At 43.4% G+C, this 19838-nt stretch overlaps 1 protein-coding gene across 2 annotated transcripts in view; it reads left to right on the forward strand.

Moving 5' to 3' along the window:
• NELL1 (neural EGFL like 1) overlaps nucleotides 1–19838 on the forward strand; it is a 3335977-nt gene that overhangs the window by 1548786 nt on the left and 1767353 nt on the right. The gene's annotated exons all lie outside the window — the stretch shown is intronic.

A 19838-nucleotide genomic window follows, 5' to 3' on the forward strand; every position in this document is an offset into this window, starting at 1 on the left:
TCAAACACTCACCCCCAGCCACAGATCTGGGTTTAATCCATTGATATTTTGCTCGCCACGTCATCCCAGTTTGGCCCCAGCCATATGCAAAGCAGTCTTAACCCTGTTCCCTATGGGAACAGTACAGCTTCAATTGAAAAGCCAGGTGTTTAGCTCTTGCAGAATTCAAGAAGCAAGGAGGAGGATCTGGTGCCGAGTGGTAAGTCGTTCCACGCTTTAGGGGGATCTTCACCGTATTCGTATGTATGTAAGTATATATGTGGGCTTGAGTGTGGTGTGTCTGTAGTTGGAATGAAGCAATTGGTGATGTAAATTGTGTGTGTACGATTGGGAGTCAAGTGGTGTGATAATGTGTGTGCACGTACAGAGGTGCATGAGTATATGGCTGTGCAAGGATTGAGTTGTTTTTTTGAAGTATATCCTCTTTGTTGGACAGCAAATGCATGGCGTGTTTCTCTGGTCGCTATGGAAATTAAGTTCAATATCTATAAGTGTGAAACAGGCTTAACAAGTGCGTGCCTCTTTGAATGCAACTAATATTCTTGTTATGGGAGGTTATTCCATGGCTTCTCAAGTTTATACAATTACAAGTTTAACACACAGGCATGCTTCTTTCTAGGGCGAATTGCTTGGACATGTACTCATCTGACTCTGCTCAACTTTTTTACATGTAATAGTTCTATTATTGAGAAAATACAAATGTACCTCACTTGTCAGAACAAAAGGTGTGTTCTCTGTAGCAGGTTAAATAATGAACAATTTACAAACTCTTAATTTTAGGCATTATTTAATACTAAGCTGCACATATGCTGAACTAATGTATCTCTATTAAGAGCAGCAATTTCCCAATCCTATTAATTTTAAGAATACCGTCTGATTTGCAGGAACAGAAATTCTTGCACCATTACTGAATGTTTATATACAGTGCCAATGGAATTATGCTACTTGGCAGGACTGCGTGGGATTATAACATTTTGTGATAGTGTTTCTTCATTATTTTATCATTTTTATGCATTGACACTATCTGGGAAAAGGTCTCATCTCATTAAGACCGTCTTAACCCCGGAATACAGACATAAGCAACTGAAAGGTGACCAATGAGCCTTTGCCAAGTGCCTTCCACTGTGCAGCAACACCTGTAGTCGGGTTCTTAATAACGCTTGAACTTTGTGAGAAATAATCTTTTTTTTAATGAAATCTGCAAACTATGCAGCAGATATATTAATATTTCAAATGCAGTAAATCCATAATTATGCAGAAAAGACTTTCAACGGACTCACATAATTCCATCGGTCCCAGCAATATCTATTATATTTTTAAATGCATTTATTTAGGTGTTTAAAAGCTTTATTTAACAAGAAAAAGTGCATGCATAATATATCTTATAACTATAAATACATTACTAAATGAGCACCTTTTAACTTGTACAATGTATTAGTGAAAAAATGCTCTTTATCGGAAAGGTTTAAAATAAAAGGGGAGGGAAGGAAATAAGGAGATAAGACAAAAGAGCTATATTATAATTGCATACTAATAATACTTAAGGTCCTCATATTCTGTAACATTAGAGTATATGCAATTAAAAAAGAAAACAAACAATATCAGCAATGACTAATGCAAAAGAAAGAAAAGGACAGAGAGAAATATTTTCATGGTGGGTGGAAGTTTTGAGAGTATGTCTTGGAAGTAATAAAAACCTGGTCAAAGTTTTCTTGGAGAAAGGTAGTCAGTGGTAAACAGAAAGGACATCTGTTATGTATAAAGTACAAGTAGAAGTTTATATGATGTCTAATTTATGCTAGTGATATATAGATTTCCAACAACTGTTGTATGAAATTTTATTTGATATTAGTTGATATTAAAATGTATAGAGAGCTTAAAAACTTGTGTGACTTGAGTCCAAACTTTGTGCCAAAAAGACAAGGGCCTGTTTACGACCTTGGCAGATGCATTACTCTGTCCCAAATGTTACAGATATCCCACCCACCGTTTTACAAATTCCATAGGATATAATGAAACTTGTAATACAGCGGATGTGATATTCGTCACGTTTGGGAAGGAGTATCGCACCCGTCAACGTTGTAATCAGGCCCAAAGTATTGGGGCACTAAAATAACATATGGATAAGATCACTATTTGGATATTCACAAGACTAACGTTTGGTTAACCCTTCCATAGAAAATTTAGTACAATGAGTTGGAGTAATTACATACTATGGTAAATAAAAAAGAGTGCCTGTATTGTGCTAGATGAACTGGATATCAAATGGATCTAAAGCTACATTTTATTCCAACAGGGGACATCCCATGTGATATCAAGTACTGCTCCCCTATCAATTCAGTCTTGGATTTAGCTTGTATTGAATTGAGAGGAGAAAGATACTGATATATTACGGAAACCATAGGATAAGAATTGAGTATTGTAAGTAAAGCTAAGCTGCAAGAACCTGAGGTAGAATCATCCTGTAATGTAAAGAAAATATCTAGGAAAGCATTAACAAGCATGGAGAAGCGAGAGTCTAATGCATCAGGACAATGACATTTATGTCTAAGATGAGGAAAAGTAATAGGAGCATCTTCTTGAAATAATTGTCCAAAAGATAGGTCAATTATGAATGCTTATAAGTGTGGTATACCATATAGGCATGGCCAGAAAGGTGGACCAGGAGACAGGAGTACTTATTGATCAAATCAAAGAAGAAGTATGTCTAAACTGAGGTGGAGAGGTAAACGGGGATTTAGAAGAAAGAGAAATTACTTCTTGTGAGGTAAAGGGAAGGCGTAGTTCCTTTTCAATATCTAACTAAAGAGGATGATATGAAAATGATACATTGAATGTCCAAAAAGAAGCTTGACGTAAACCAAAAGCCAAATAATAACAACTAAAATCTGGAAAATTTACACGTCCTTCCATTTTAGATTTTTTAAGAAGAGAAAGAGAAATTTCTGTTTTTTTTATTGTTCAATGAAAATTTAAATTTAGCGCGTAAAGAGTCAATTTTCTTAAAGAAGGATTTAGATATATTAACTGGTAGGATGGAGAGTATGTATAGGAAGAGTGGAGAAAGCATCATTTTAATGGAATCTAAGTGACCCCACCATGATAGAAATAATGAGTTCCATGATTAGATTAATTTCTCAATGTGATTATGGCACTATTTACAATTAAGATTAACAGAATATTCAACAGAATTAGTAAACCATATTTCTAAATATTTTATTTTAGAGGGTGCCCATTAAAAAGAAGATGCTGTAAAGGCTTGTTTAGTGGAATACGTATTCAACTGAAGAATTTCATTCTTATCTATGTTAACCTTATACCGAGAAACTTCAGAGAAAGAGGTAATTTCACTAAGTAATGCAGGAATGGAGGTTTCGAGATGTGATATAAAAAGGAGAATATCATCAGCATATGTTGCTAATTTTAAAGATTGATGCCCATATGGGAAAACTGTTATGGATAGATTCTGTTGTATGCTGGATAAAAAGGGTTCAAGTGCTAGAACAAAAAGAAAGGAGGAAAGTGAGAACCTCTGATGAAGTCCTCTAAAAAGTTGAAAGTATGAGGAGGTAAGCCCATTAAGTAAAACAGTGGCTTTGCCAGAATGACATAAACGTGAAATAAGGGCAATCATTTTTGGAGCAAAACCATGCCAAGACAAAGTCCCAGCTTATCCTATCAAATGCTTTTTCAGTATTAATAATGATTGCTACTAGTGGATATTTAAGGAGACTTTACTTAAAACACTGAGAAGCAATCTAATATTAGCAGAAATTAATCTTCCCTTTATAAAACCTGCTTGCTCTTTACCTATAAGGAGAGGGAGGTAATTATTAATGCAAAATGCTTAAATTATTGCAAATATTTTATGATCAACATTCAGTATAGAAATAGGCCTATAACCTTTACACTGAGCTGGATCCTTTCTTTCTTTGTGTTCTTTAAGTTGTGACGTCTATAAATGTATCTGAAGTATGACTGTTTATGGTAAAAAAAGTGGAAGAGTTTTAACAAATGAGGTAAAAAAAAATTGAAAAATGAAGATATTCTCTATGGTGAAACCATCTGGGCCAGGTGTCACCCCTTTATGTAATAGTTTAAGTGCTTGGAAAATGTCCAACATAGAAATATCAGCTTCTCAGGAAATAAAATTAATATGTGAAGGAATGGTTTTGGCAGAATGATGAGGACAAATCAAACCATTAAATAAATACAGTTTGTAATCATCATATTAACCATAACACGAGAAATAAGTTATAATAAAAAACCATTAGAGGGAAGGATAGGACAAGGATAAAAAGAGGACAGAAAGAAAGGGAAATTGAACAAGAAATATAACAAGGGAAGATAGTATATGTCAAAAACCTTGATAGAATCTACAGAGAAAATGTAGGGTGGTGACAACAAAAATGAAGATGGCATATCCTACAAGGACCACACACCAACAACGGAACAGAACTAGAAAAGACTGGGAAACATCCTAGGAGACGTGAATTCCTGTTCAGGGAGAAAAAGAGGATTAGTTAATATATATAACAAAACTAAAATAAACAAGTTCGAGAAGCAATAGAATTAATAATACAACACAAATGAAGAAAAAGGATAATCAAAACATTAGCAATTGGAAGGAGCATTTGTGTCCACAGAAGCATTCATGTGACAGTCTATAAAAACTCCTAGGACTGGAAGGATCCTAAAATGAGGTGGTGTTATTTTGATAGGTGACCTAGAAGAGACATGTAGGAAACGGCCCATATCGAGCAACCATAGTATGTAAGGCCATTCGAAGGTTTAAGAATTATTTACGTCTGTTTGCTGTGGTAAAAAAGGAGAAAGGAGATATGGAAACAGTTGATATTTACTGTTGGAGGCCTGAAGAATATAGAGGACACACTTTATTGTGTAGAATGAAAAAAACGAACCAATAAATATATGAGTTAATCCTATTGTGTTTCTCTTTTTCCCCTTCGATTTTTAAACAAATTAATAAACACAATTGGCTGCGGGGTATAGGGCAGCTTTACAATCAAATGATTATAAAGGTTTCCTCTTACTACATGGAAGCGGGTTAGTCCATTATCAACTAGCAGTTGCTAAAATCCTAATAATGTTTAATCATTACTTTCTCCCATGGTATTTTCTACAGGTATTACTGAACAGTACATTTTAAGGGAAGTACTATTAGTTGAGTGATAGCCTGTTGCACAATCTTGAGATCACATTTGGAAACTCAAGATTAGGGGCCAGATGCATTAATTTTCCCAATAGCAAGAACCTAATTGCGATTTGCAATTAGGTAATCACTTTTTGTATGTATGAAACTCCAGGAGTCTCATTTAGCGATTCCCAATGGCTTGCAAATCGACCTACCGCATTAATATTCATGAGGTAGGTCGCAATTGGTGACCCATTGTGAATGGCTACAATCTCAGGGATGGTGGCCTGCTGGGCTCAGAAGACCACCATGTCTGTGTCTGCTTTTAAATTTGTAAATAAAGCAATCTTTTTTTTTAATGCAGCCTGTTTTCCTTAAAGGCAAATGGGATACATTTAAAAAAGAAAACTGAAAAGTTTTCTTTTCATTTTTTTAAGAGTAGGCCGGGGTCCGTGGACTACTGCCTGCTCTTAAAAAATGTATTCTCATGCATTCACAATCAATCAATCAAACAAATTTCTTAAGCGCACTACTGACCCGGTAGGGTCTCAAGGCGCTGAGGGAGGGGGTTACTGCTCGAAAAGCCATGTTTTGAGGTGCTTTCTGAAGGTTAGGCAGTCCTGGGTCTTGTGTAGGTTGGTGGGGAGAGAGTTCCAGGTTTTGGCGGTGAGGCGGGAGAAGAATCTGCCACAGGAGGTGGTGCGTTGGATGCAGGGGACTGTAGCGCGGGCGAGGTCGGCGGAGCGGAGCTTTCATGTTGGTTTGTGGAAGATGATTTGTTCATTGAGGTAGGCCAGTCCGGTGTTGTGGAGGGCTTTGTGAGTGTGGACAAGGATTTTTAAAATTATCCTTTTGTTGATGGGCAGCCAGTGTAGGGATCTGATGTGGGGGGAGATGTGTTCGTGGCAAGGGAGGTTGAGGATGAGACGTGCGGCTGCGTTCTGGACTCGCTCGAGTTTTCTCTGAAGGTTAGCAGTGGTCCCTGCGTAGAGGGCTTTGACATAGTCCAGTCTGCTGCTTATGAGGGCGTGGGGGACTGTTCTTCTTGTTTCTAAAGGAATCCATTTGAAAATCCTGTTTGTGAATGGGTTACCACCTACTTGATGTAGGCAGTAAAATGCAAATGTTTTGCAACTGTATCACAATCACAAAACATTCCTACATACCTCTGCGATTCAGTATTAGGAAGGGACGCCCTTGACATGCCCCTTCCTAATACTGAATCGGTATGTAGTCACAATTCCAATTTGTGATTCGGCAACAAGTTACCGAATTGCATATTGAAATTTAATACATACCAACATGCATTTTTGCGATCGCAAAAATGCATGATACATCTGACCCTTGATCCCCAATCAGTCTAAGCTGAACCTGCAATGATGTGTAGTATTGTCTGGTGTTTTGGAGCAAATGAGTTTACTTTTAATGGCCAGATTTCTCTTTAGGTCTGGCCTGGGGGCAGGCTTACTTGTCTCACCTTCCTTCCCTTTTCCTCTCTCAGACTGTGCAAGTAAGTGTCATTCATAATTTGCTGCCACCTTCCACGTCCTCCTTGATGGAACAGTATTTCAGTTCACCTCAGCTATTGGCTCTCTTCACTGTGAGTGACTGCATCTATCTAGAAAGCAGTCCACTTTGGTGCCAGAGCTGGTAGGAAATTCTGCTATGGTTTCAGTTTTTTTATTTATCTTTGCAATGTGTCATTTTTTACTTACTTTTATTTTTGGAAACATACAGTATGTACACCACTTTTTGATAGCAGCAGTTTTATTTTGTATTGTACTTTTAGATCTTTAATGTCTATTGCATGTGTATGAAAAAAACAATTAAAAAAAAATCATAGGTTTTCCATCAAATGTTTGTTTGTGGTAATATGTTCTGTGTCAGGCAGTTGAGTGTACTTTGGGCTCTAGGTCCCACAGAAACAAATGAATCCATAAGTGTAATTTTATTTTAAAAAGTCTTTCCTAACCTATATATAGCATAGTTATTGAGGGTAGGCAAGCCTGTTGATCTCTTGGAGCAGGAATTGGCAAACTGGTTATCAGTATTTTGCTATAATACAGACATGACTACAGAGAGTGCAATATTCATGCAAAATGCTGTGCTAAAACCAAGGGATTCATGTTCTTAGACAAATCAAGGAATTGGTGCCACTCTTAAAATGTGTGCACAGAGCAGCCCTCAGGGTGAGCCTGAGGCTCTACATAAGGATGGGAGTAGTAGCTGACTCCTCTCAACCTGCCAGTGGTGGGTGGGGCACTTTAAGAACCGTCTTTCAGAATGAGTACATGAGCTTCCTAGTGCAGAGTCAGGCTGGGCAACCCAGACTTTGGCATGGGTCTTCCCTCTTATACTCTCCAACATGCAACGTGGGGAGAGGGGTGCAAAATACAGGACTACACCACAGTGGGCCACATCTTATTCTTATCTTAGGTGTTGCACTGGCCCAGCTCATGTTCCCTAAAGATAATATGCACCAGGCAAACTGTGAGCCTTTTATCTGTGTGGAGACACAATTCCAAAATAGGGAATGATGTTCGAAGAGTGAAGTGGCGCCTCCATGACTCCTGTGCTGTCCCTGCTACAGGAGGGGATGCTTACACCTGCTTTCACATTAACATTACCCCCTAAAAGTCTCTAACAGATTTATAAGACTCTTTCCTTTTTTTGATCAGGTTCTGAACCTCCGTTTTCCTGAAGGAAAAGCATGCAGTGTCAAGAGACTGTGAATGCAGGGAATAAAACAACCTCTACATTGACCTTTGCATCCTGGCTACAGCATCATGGCAACAAGAAACTTGTTCATCATGTTGTACCATCAAAGTCAAGAGTATCTGTTGAGAGGTCCTTCACAATGGCGAAGGAGCGTCACCTGCCTGGCTGAGCCAGCAGCAGAAAAATAAAACAATAGTCCACTATTGTTTTATTTTTCTGCTGCTGGTTTAGCCAGCAAAATGTTCAGGGAGGGGCGGGCAGGGCCACGGGAGGTGGGAGGGAGGATGAGGAGAAAGGGCACCTAAGTGTGCAAGTGTGTTTAGCCGGCCGTCTCGGGCCCGGCTATGTTGAACAGCCGGGCTGGAGCAACAGCACAGACCCCAGGGTCGTGTCTGAGCAGCAGTCCAAGCCACTCAGACCAATCCTAACGCTGCATTCATGATAGGTTTAGCATGAAAGCATCACGTTTTGTGTCACAATGGCAGCGCATCCTCAGCAACCATGTCTATGAGACCACTCAAAGCAACTTTGCATGGCTTTGAATGGCCTCATAGATATGGAGTTAGGCAAGGCAGCGCAAATCGCTGCGTTGTCTTACTCTGCACAAGGGAGGCGTTTCAGGGACGATGTGGTGGGTGTTCCCACACATCACCAAAGGATTTTAATGCATCCCCACATTTACAAACTCTGGTAAAACTAAGGATGTGCCAAACCCTTACTCCTTCCCAGGTGAGGTTCATCAAGGAGAAATGTCTGCAGCACATACAGAAAGAGGAAAGAACCTCCCACGATTGTTTTTGTGCAGGAATGTGTCAGTTCCTGCACAAAAACAATCCTGCATGCAATGCAGACACCCTTACACCATGGTTCAATGGTGCCTGCATTGGCGCTAGAGCCCATTCCTTAAATACAGCACATTCCTGCGCCACTTTTTTGGAAATCTGGCCCTAAATAGCTTGGCCAAACTATGGAATGTTCAAGGTGCTATGGACACATGAATTAAGTCTGCCTTACTTTTCAGAAGACATTTTTCAATGTTGATGAAGAACCGTTTTATCCCATTTATACATCCCCTTTCACAAAGTGTGCGCCTTTATAGAAGCACCCAAAATCAATACATTACAGATGGCTCCTGTGAATCAAAGAACAGGCAAAATAGAGTCCTATTGAGGAAGGAAGGGTTACAGTTTGAAATTCTTTAATCACTTCCTAGTAAGTGTGAATTTAGTAGAGGTGTTTCTAATTTGCATGATTTACATTTGTGTAATGATGTGAAATTTCGAGAAAAAAACGTGAAATGCAAAACCGGCATGTGACACTATGGCCCGTATTTATACTCCGTTTGCGCCGAATTAGCGTCGTTTTTTCGACGCAAATTCGGCGCAAAACTAACGCCATATTTATACTTTGGCATTAGACGCGTCTAGTGCCAAAGTATGGGCAAATAGCGTCATTTTTTTGCGTGAACGCCTTCCTTGCGTTAATGAGATGCAAGGAAGGCGTTCCCGTCTAAAAAAATGACGGCGACGCAAATGCGTCGTATTTATACTCCCGGGCAAAAATCATGCCCGGGAGTTGGCGGGTCAAAAAACCCCGCATTTGCGCCACTATTTAACGCCTGGGTCAGGGTAGGCGTTAAGGGGCCTGTGGGCTCAAAATGAGCCCACAGGTGCCCTCCCCTGCCCCCAGGGACCCCCCCTGCCCACCCCAGGAGGACACCCAAGGATGGAGGGACCCACCCCAGGGACATTCAGGTAAGTTCAGGTAAGTATAATTTTTTATATTTTTTTATTTTTTTTGGTGGCATAGGGGGGCCTTATTTGTGCCCCCCTACATGCCACTATGCCCAATGACCATGCCCAGGGGACATAAGTCCCCTGGGCATGGCCATTGGGCAAGGGGGCATGACTCCTGTCTTTACTAAGACAGGAGTCATTTAAATGGCGTCTGGGCGTCGAAAAAAATGGCGCAAATCGGGTTGAGGCGATTTTTTTGCCTCAACCTGACTTGCCCCATTTTAAGACGCCCTAACGCCATTTTCCCCCTACGCCGGCGCTGCCTGGTCTACGTGGTTTTTTTCCACGCACACCAGGCAGCGCCGGTCTGCTAGCGCTGGCTAATGCCATTCCATAAATACGGCGCCCGCATGGCGCTTCAGAATGGCGTTAGACAGCGCTAAATTTTTTGACGCTAAACTGCGTTAGCGCAGTTTAGCGTCAAAAAGTATAAATATGGGCCTATGGCCCGTATTTATACTCCGTTTGCGCCGAATTAGCGTCGTTTTTTTCGACGCAAATTCGGCGCAAAACTAACGCCATATTTATACTTTGGCGTTAGACGCGTCTAGCGCCAAAGTATGGGCAAATAGCGTCATTTTTTTGCGTGAACGCCTTCCTTGCGTTAATGAGATGCAAGGAAGGCGTTCCCGTCTAAAAAAAATGACGGCGACGCAAATGCGTCGTATTTATACTCCCGGGCAAAAATCACGCCCGGGAGTTGGCGGGTCAAAAAAACCCGCATTTGCGCCACTATTTAACGCCTGGGTCAGGGTAGGCGTTAAGGAGCCTGTGGGCTCAAAATGAGCCCACAGGTGCCCTCCCCTGCCCCCAGGGACCCCCCCTGCCACCCCTGCCCACCCCAGGGGGACACCCAAGGATGGAGGGACCCACCCCAGGGACATTCAGGTAAGTTCAGGTAAGTATCATTTTTTATATTTTTTAATTTTTTTTGGTGGCATAGGGGGGCCTTATTTGTGCCCCCCTACATGCCACTATGCCCAATGACCATGCCCAGGGGACATAAGTCCCCTGGGCATGGCCATTGGGCAAGGGGGCATGACTCCTGTCTTTACTAAGACAGGAGTCATTTAAATGGCGTCTGGGCATCGAAAAAAATGGCGCAAATCGGGTTGAGGCGATTTTTTTGCCTCAACCTGACTTGCCCCATTTTAAGACGCCCTAACGCCATTTTCCCCCTACGCCGGCGCTGCCTGGTCTACGTGGTTTTTTTCCACGCACACCAGGCAGCGCCGGTCTGCTAGCGCCGGCTAACGCCATTCCATAAATACGGCGCCCGCATGGCGCTTCAGAATGGCGTTAGACGGCGCTAAATTTTTTGACGCTAAACTGCGTTAGCGCAGTTTAGCGTCAAAAAGTATAAATATGGGCCAATGTTTTAGTGTGTTACTTTAGTGCATTATTTTAGCCTGGGGGCACATTTAGCGGTGAAAATAGAGCAGAAAATGTGCCACAAAGAGAAGCATTTGGGCCCGTATTTATACTCCGTTTGCGCCGAATTAGCGTCGTTTTTTTCGACGCAAATTCGGCGCAAAACTAATGCCATATTTATACTTTGGCGTTAGACGCGTCTAGCGCCAAAGTATGGGCAAATAGCGTCATTTTTTTGCGTGAACGCCTTCCTTGCGTTAATGAGATGCAAGGAAGGCGTTCCCGTCTAAAAAAATGACGGCGACGCAAATGCGTCGTATTTATACTCCCGGGCAAAAATCACGCCCGGGAGTTGGCGGGTCAAAAAACCCCACATTTGCGCCACTATTTAACGCCTGGGTCAGGGTAGGCGTTAAGGGGCCTGTGGGCTCAAAATGAGCCCACAGGTGCCCTCCCCTGCCCCCAGGGACCCCCCCTGCCACCCCTGCCCACCCCAGGAGGACACCCAAGGATGGAGGGACCCACCCCAGGGACATTCAGGTAAGTTCAGGTAAGTATACATTTTTATATTTTTTAAATTTTTTTGGTGGCATAGGGGGGCCTTATTTGTGCCCCCCTACATGCCACTATGCCCAATGACCATGCCCAGGGGACATAAGTCCCCTGGGCATGGCCATTGGGCAAGGGGGCATGACTCCTGTCTTTACTAAGACAGGAGTCATTTAAATGGCGTCTGGGCGTCGAAAAAAATGGCGCAAATCGGGTTGAGGCGATTTTTTTGCCTTAACCTGACTTGCCCCATTTTAAGACGCCCTAACGCCATTTTCCCCCTACGCCGGCGCTGCCTGGTCTACGTGGTTTTTTTCCACGCACACCAGGCAGCGCCGGTCTGCTAGCACCGGCTAACGCCATTCCATAAATACGGCGCCCGCATGGCGCTTCAGAATGGCGTTAGACGGCGCTAAATTTTTTGACGCTAAACTGCGTTGGCGCAGTTTAGCGTCAAAAAGTATAAATATGGGCCTTGGATTCTGGTTCCCATGTGCTTGTGAAAAAACCTTTCTGGAAAGAGTGCTTAATTACCCGATGGGGCGTAATGGCGTATCACAAACTTTGTGTGATATGCTACAGTAGTGGAATTTTAGCCCAGGCCTAGAATTTAGTCAATGCCAACTGGGATAGTTTTCTTTCCCCGTCTTTCCTGATGAGGCTGATATTTTGATCAGTCCACTGGCTTTGGGCGAGTGACATACACATTCTGAGCTCTGGGCTCCTAGGGATCTCCCTCTGTGTCTGATCGTTTGCTGTTGTTGACTGCAGGTTTTTTGGGGCGCAAAGTGGGTGGACAGTCTACACAGGTAACCTGGACCTTAACTCTATTAGGCCATTTAAATGATATACAGCACCTGAAACGTTATTTCTACATCAACTAGGAATCATTAAACTGCTTGTAAGGATGTATAAATATGTTGAAACCGCCACATGTTCAGAGAAATTCTGGTTGGTTGATTCTGAAGTCTTTATAGCTTGTTGATGAGTTTCATTAGAGTGCATGGTGGAAACTGTACTGTTAGTAGGTTGTAGTTTCACACAAAAGCATAGTACGATTGGTGAATTGTATACACAGAGTGAGGTATCTACTAAACAGATTAGAATAAAAAAAACACTATTCAGATTGACAGTCTAATATACAGAAGACACATGTTGAAAAGTGGTTGAAAGATGCTCTTGACATATCTGCGGGTTTGGCCATTAAAGCTCCTTATAGATAGTCCATTGTTAAAGATGCAAGCAAATGACTTGAGATAGATGATATGGCTGGGGATGAAAGCAATGAAATATGTGACCAATTTCAATCAGGGCGAGAAGGCAGCACCCCCCCCTGTTCAAAGTGAGAGGTAGAAGCCTGTGAAGTTCCTCCCAGATCTGGTATCTAGTTCTTGCTTATTGAGCCTTTCGCACTTAAAAATGGCATAGACCAGAGACCAGATCTCTCATCCCTCATCTCCTCACCCTTTTTAGCATCTTAAAAAGAGTCACTGATGCATTAGGCTGGGCTTGAAGAATAGGGCATTGGCAGCGAAATGTAGAAACAGTGTTCACTCTTTTGGGTACAGTTCATTGCATGATCTAAGAGCTAGTGGCATTCTAATGCCACATTAGCGTCATTTTTTTTTTACACTAATGTGGCGTTAAAAGGCCAAAAATACCGCGCCATATTTACCATATTTACAAAGTGGAGCAATGCATGCATTGCGCTACTTTGTGACCGTTTGCGCTACATTATGCCTGCGAAAAGCATAATGTATGCAAAGGGGGGATTCATCCCGTTAGGGGAGCTGAAAAAATGGCCTAAAAGAGATTACTTTGCATTATTTTTTTCACACTTTTAACGCCTGCTCATAGCATATGAAGGGTTTTAGTGGCAATATACATTGCTTGTTGGTGGTATCTTACTAAGTTTAAGAATTGTTCTGTGGACTTAGGTGTTTATACTCTGTGAAAAACGCTGATCCGCTGCTAATTTGATGAACCATGTTTGAGAGAAAATGTTTTCGTAAGTATGGAGATCCCGGTGTGGGACAAACCTGAAATTCAATCTGACAATATGGAACTGCCGGTCTAATGCTTTTCAGCAGGTCCCCTAGAAGATAAATAAGTTCCTAAACTTTGTTTTTATCCCAGAGAACCACAGGAATACATTTCCATAGCCGCAGGCCCTCAGTGGGTGGGGGTTGCAAATAGACATTGTCTGGTCGGGTAGAGCCCACCTGCAAAGCCCATTCCAAGTGCCAGTTGCCAATTTCCAAGAAAGGGCCTCTTGCGCCTCATGTCCCTGTAGCCAACATGAGGTCAGCCAACTGACTTTTGGCCACTTCTTTTGCTGGGTGCACGTGGGAGCAGGTCTGGTCCTCTCGGGCTCCTCTCAGGTCAGACACAGCAGCTCCAGCCCTCTTCTGGTCTCTAAGTCCATAAATAGTTCTCATGAAAGCTGGGTGAGGGCCCAGCTTGGTAGGTATCAGGGGCTGAAGATCCCTAAGACAATCTTAGCCTCTCTCTGCCCACTAGAGTAAATGTTCCCAGACCCTGGCCTACCTATATTTTCAGTAGTTACTGTCTTCTTTACTGCAAACAGGCCCAAAATGCAATGTGGAAGATGGCCAATGTCTTCAGCCATACTAAATGATGGATTTGAAGTCTGGGTGTCTATAGGGTAGTGGTCTATGGAAATCACCAGTGCTGACCTACAACTAGCACTAAAATCCAGTTCGAAGCAAGCCCTGTAACCACAACAAATAAAGATACAAAACAGGGTTGTTCATCCCTAGAAACAAGAAATGTCTTGGTATCTTGTTTGCTCCCTTTGAAGGGTGTAGAACTTTTAGATGTGCCTCAGACAGACAAGGATTTGCCACTGTTGTGTCCACAGGAGGGCCACAACCCCCACCCTTCTGCTGAGCACAAAGGAGTTGTTTCTACCCATTCAGGTCGACCTTTCAATCGCAGTGACATATTGTGTAACTCCAGGGAGGAATTTCATACCTCTTTCACACCTGATTCATGCTACGTACATGCTAGGAAAAGTTAGGGAGTTAGTGCAAATTAGCCTATAGGATCTTTAGGCAGGGAAAAGGTGACTATTTAAAAGTTACTTTTCCCTAATATTTATTAAACATCTGACTTCATTATTCAACTGCAATCCTAATAACTATTTATTATAATTGGTTAATAATTTGTTCTCACTGTTCCCATTCTCAAGTTGCAGTATGAGCACTTTTATCTCAAATCTGGATTCCTACATAAGAGAACTAGACCTAGCTTTTCAGGCCTTAACACTATAAGGACATGGTGACATTAATTTTCTTCCTGTTCCACCTTTACATAACAAGCATTCTACCTTCTGGGCTACAACTCTTTTATAGGGGTTACTGTCAACAGGGTTATTTTAACATTTCACACTGCAGGGTTCACACTTCAGCAGTCCGGCTACATTGATAGGCCTGAAGCCATGTTTTCCTTTCCCCCCGCTCATGGATGGCACAATATGTGCTGCAACATACAGGAGACAATTAATTTTCCATGCCATGTTTATGTTTCCACACCACATGCTATGGCCTTACAGAAAAGGTAAATATGGCATAAGGGATTAGCCACTATATGATGTTTTAGGGGTTACTGCAGATGCACTGGACACTGGAAAGCAGTGCCCCAGTCTGCAGAGTCTAAAATCCAGCAATAGGAGCGACCATTCAAAATGTGTCATCTTCAGTTGCTGAGAATCTTTCTGATTCATAAACCGTCTGCCATGATGAAGGTTTATGAATTTGGTCAGAGTCTGTTGCCCTCCCCAGCTCCTCCTGCTGCTGCCATTGCTGCTGCTGTCTTTGCCACCGGATCGAACTAAGAGCCTGCTGACTCTCAATGCGAGGCCCTACGCCACTCGCAGGCTCCTGCCAGTACCTCATCCCTGGTGGCCCAGTGACCATTTACAAGTAAGTATCTCCACTCTCTCACTCTTTCTCTTCTCTTTTTACTCCTTCTTTACTCCTTTTTTTACTCCTTTTACTCCTCTGCACTCCTATTTACTCCTTTTCTCCTTTTACCCCTCTGTACTCCTTTTCTCCTACCCTTTCTCCTCCTGCTCGGCCCTCTTCTTGCCATGCCACTGTTGCCCCTGCTGCCACACCCCCTTCTCCTCCACAAAGCGCCCTATCCAGCTGACCGAACCCCCGCCTCCCTTCCTTTCTTAATGACGGCCACAGAGCTGTGAGAGGGCGACTCCGCTGATCTTTGGTCAGAGTCTGTTGCCTTCCCTAGCTCCTCCTGCTGCTCCGGTTGCTGCTGCTGTCTCTGCCACCCGATCGAACTGAGAGCCTGCTGACTCTCAGGTCAAGGCCCTCCTACATCCGTAGGCTTCTGCCTGTGCCTCATCCCTCGTGGCCCAGTTGCCATCTACAAGTAAGCATCCCCGCTTTCTCACTCTCTGTCTCCCTTTTTTACTTCTTCTTTTTGCCTTTTTTACTCCTTTTTACTCCTTTTCTCCTTTTACTCCTCCATACTCCTTTTTTCCTTTTACTCCTCTGTACTCCTTTTTACTCCTTTTCTCCGTTTAGTCCTCCCGCTCTACCCACTCCCTCCCGCGGTGCTGCTGCCCCTACGGCCCGCCCTCTTACCCCGGCGAAGTGCCTTTCCCACCCTCCCGTCTCCCAGCCGACCGAACCCCCCACCTTCCTCCCCTTCTTATTAGCAGCTGCGCGCCACTGGTGCACCAAAGGCAAGGCCATCTGCGCTGGTCCGCTCCTGGACTGTGCCCAGCACCAGAAACCCTGGATCCTCGACGAGCCATCCCCAGGCCACACTCTAGTCCTGCCCTGCAGGCACTGGTCACTTCCCACGCTTATGGAAAAACACCGCCGGAGAAAGGTCCTTCACCCGCCTGGCAGCAAGAGGTGGGACCACCTACCCATGCACCTCAGACATAGCCCATCGCTCACCATCTTCAGGAATGAGCCTCAGTCATGACTATTCAGATGAGGCTCTGTCCATCCCCCTGTGCCTTGAGACCCTTAGAGTTGCTCTCTACAAAAACTGATTGATTGATATGAATTAAAAAGATTGTCAGCAACTTTGTTTACAAAGTGAAAGATTGGATGTGTATACCATTTGTTTTGGAGCATGGCAGTGGTCAGCTAACTAGTCTCAAAGAAATATGAGAATATTGCAAATCACAGAGAAGTTTAATGACCCTGTAAAGGAAAGAAGCCAAGGCAGACTTCCTTTATAAGGTCATGGAATGCCGAGTATCCGTTTATACCATCAGATTTCGTAAAAACAAGGTGGCTCAGGATGTGTGGAAACGTGCTAAGATAGTCTATCTCTTCACTAATTACTGCTCGTGCATAACAAATGGTGCCATGAATATATTCTTTCTGCTGATCAATGTCCATCTAGAAAACAAAGCAGAAGATGGAAAAGCTATGTTTTGTTTTTACTGTGTAATCTGCCTCCATCTCTTGTCTTCCCCCTTGGCTGCTGGATTTGGCAGAAGGTTCTGTGATGTCAGAATTCAGCTATAACTACTGCAGCTGCGCCATTTCATTATTACAGGTAGCTAGAGACATCAGGAGGCACTTGTACCGAGGAAATTAGACATGAAGGGGCAGATTTATGGAAAGTGGCAGTGCACCGAGTGCCACTTTCCCTGCGCCCCTTAGCGCCCCCCCACCTCCACCATATGTGCGCCATATTTAAAATAAGGCGCACCATAATAGCGCAGGGTAGAGTGCAATAGGGTAATTCAATGTGACGCTATTGATGTACTCTGCAGGAGTAGCGCCAAACTGTTGGCACTACTCCTGCAGAGTACAGAGGGGCCCATTCTAAAGAATGGAAGCCCCCTTTTAACACCTGCTCCGAGCAGGCATCAAAAGTGCCGTAAACAATGGCGCAAGGAAGTCTCATAGATTTCCTTGTGCCATTTTTTTGGTCCCCCTAACCAGGGAACGCCCCTTTGCATACATTATGCCTGGCGCAAATGGTTACAGAGTGGCGCAATGCATGCATTGGGCCACTCTGTAAATACGGCGCGGGGATTTCGGCCTCGTTGGGACACATTAACACATTAACGTAAAAAATAATTACATTAATGTGGCGCAAGGTGGAGCTAGGGGACTAGAAATATTGCCCGAGATTTTATGAAGAGATCTCACCCTCCCCTATAGCATGTATATAATGGCCTAAAAAATCATTCCAGACAGCCCACCCTGTGAAATACCTTAAACATCTCGTACAAATTTGGGATTGTAAGGAATAAATTGGTCCGGGCCCTTGGTTATGCCCATCTGATGAATTGCTTTGGATTATGTCCGACACAGAGGTATAAAACCATACCTAACATAAATGTGAATTATTTTTACCACATTCCTTTTGTTAACTTCTTTTCCTTCCGCCCACACTAAGAAACTGATTTTAGTGCTGCCAACTCATTATACCACTCTCAACCCTAATCAATGCAATGCAATTATTCCTCAGAGTCCAAGCATGACAGGAAGTCGCACGAGGCCAAGATAATCTCAGTGAAGGACATGGCATTCTCTTGTCTTTGTGAGTCTTAATCTAAATGTGTTTTTCACTGAAATCGTCTTTATTTGTTTAGTCTTAAGAGTTGTGTCCCAACGGGCCTTCGCTTTTGTTTCTTCCGACTATGTGCTATAAATTTAAAAGCCCAGATTAAATTTACAGGAATGGGGATTCTGTGGAATCAATGCAGGGCGCGGGAGCTCTGGGAAATGCATCGCTTGACAGTCTCTGTTTTGTGTTGGAGTCATCAATGATAAAATAAGCGACATGTAATCCTAGTATGTGGAAGATAAATGATCACATTTTCTGTCTGGCCTAATAGATTTACGGAAGAACAGGGGGAAATTTTCTGAGAAGAATCGATAGGTGTTAGAAATGGGGTCTTTGGTTGACAGTCAGGTTACCCCCTGTTCAAGCAAGGACCCTCACTCTAGTTAGGATAAAAGAGAATCACCCTCAGCTAACCCCTGCTTACCCCCTTGGTAGCTTGGCAGAGCAGTAGGCTTAACCTCAGAGTGCTGGGCGTAAAGTATTTGTACCAACACACACAGTAACTTAATGAAAACACTACAAAATGACACAACACCAGTTTAGAAAAATAGGAAATATTTATCTAGACAAAACAAGACCAAAACGACAAAAATCCAACATACACAAGTCAAGTTATGATTTTTAAAAGGTTTAAAATAAAAAGAGTCTTTAGGTAGTTGTAACAACACACTAGCGCTGCTAGCGTGTAAATGTACCTGGTTTGCGTCAAAAATAACCCCGCACGGGCTGTGCGCGTCGAAAATAACCCTGCACGGTTATATGCGTCGAAAACAACTCGGCACGGCGATGCGCGTCGAAACAGCCAGCCACGCGACGGTCCGAAAGTCCCGCGGCGCAGGTTGCGATCTCTCAGCCTTCGTCAGCGATGCTGCGCGTCGTTTCTCCTGCTCCGGGCGTCGATTCTTCGGTCGCGTTTCCTGCGGCGTCGTTTCTCAGCTGCGGAGCCGGCGTCGCGTCGTTTTCTCAGCCGCGATCGGATTCGCGTCGATCTTTTCTCCGCACGGCGCTCGGTGCGTGTATTTTTGTCCTTAGGTTGCCAGCCTCTCCTTTCAGGGTCCCAGGAACTGGAAGGGCACCACAGAGCAGAGTAGGGGTCTCTCCAGAGACTCCCGGTGCTGGCAGGAAGAAGTCTTTGCTATCCCTGAGACTTCAATAACAGGAGGCAAGCTCTACATCAAGCCCTTGGAGATTTCTTCTTCAAGATGGAAGGCACACAAAGTCCAGTCTTTGCCCTCTTACTCTGGCAGAAGCAGCACTGCAGGAAAGCTCCACAAAGCACAGTCACAGGCAGGGCAGCACTTGTTCCTCAGCGATCAGCTCTTCTCCAGGCAGAGGTTCCCCTTGATTCCAGAAGTGTTTCTAAAGTTTGTAAGTTTGGGTGCCCTTCTTATACCCATTTTAGTCTTTGAAGTCACCTTCCTTCAAAGGGGACTCACACCTTCTTGTGAAATCCTGCCTTGCCCAGGCAAGGCCTCAGACACACACCAGGGGGCTGGAGACAGCATTGTCAGAGGCAGGCACAGTCCTTTCAGATGAGAGTGACCACTCCACCCCTCCCTCCTAGCAGAGATGGCTAATCAGGAAATGCAGATCACACCCCAGCTCCCTTTGTGTCACTGTCTGGTGTGAGGTGAAAAACAACCCAACTGTCAAACTGACCCAGACAG

The sequence above is a fragment of the Pleurodeles waltl genome, chromosome 3_1, assembly GCF_031143425.1.
Source record: "Pleurodeles waltl isolate 20211129_DDA chromosome 3_1, aPleWal1.hap1.20221129, whole genome shotgun sequence".
Classification (NCBI taxonomy): domain Eukaryota; kingdom Metazoa; phylum Chordata; class Amphibia; order Caudata; family Salamandridae; genus Pleurodeles; species Pleurodeles waltl.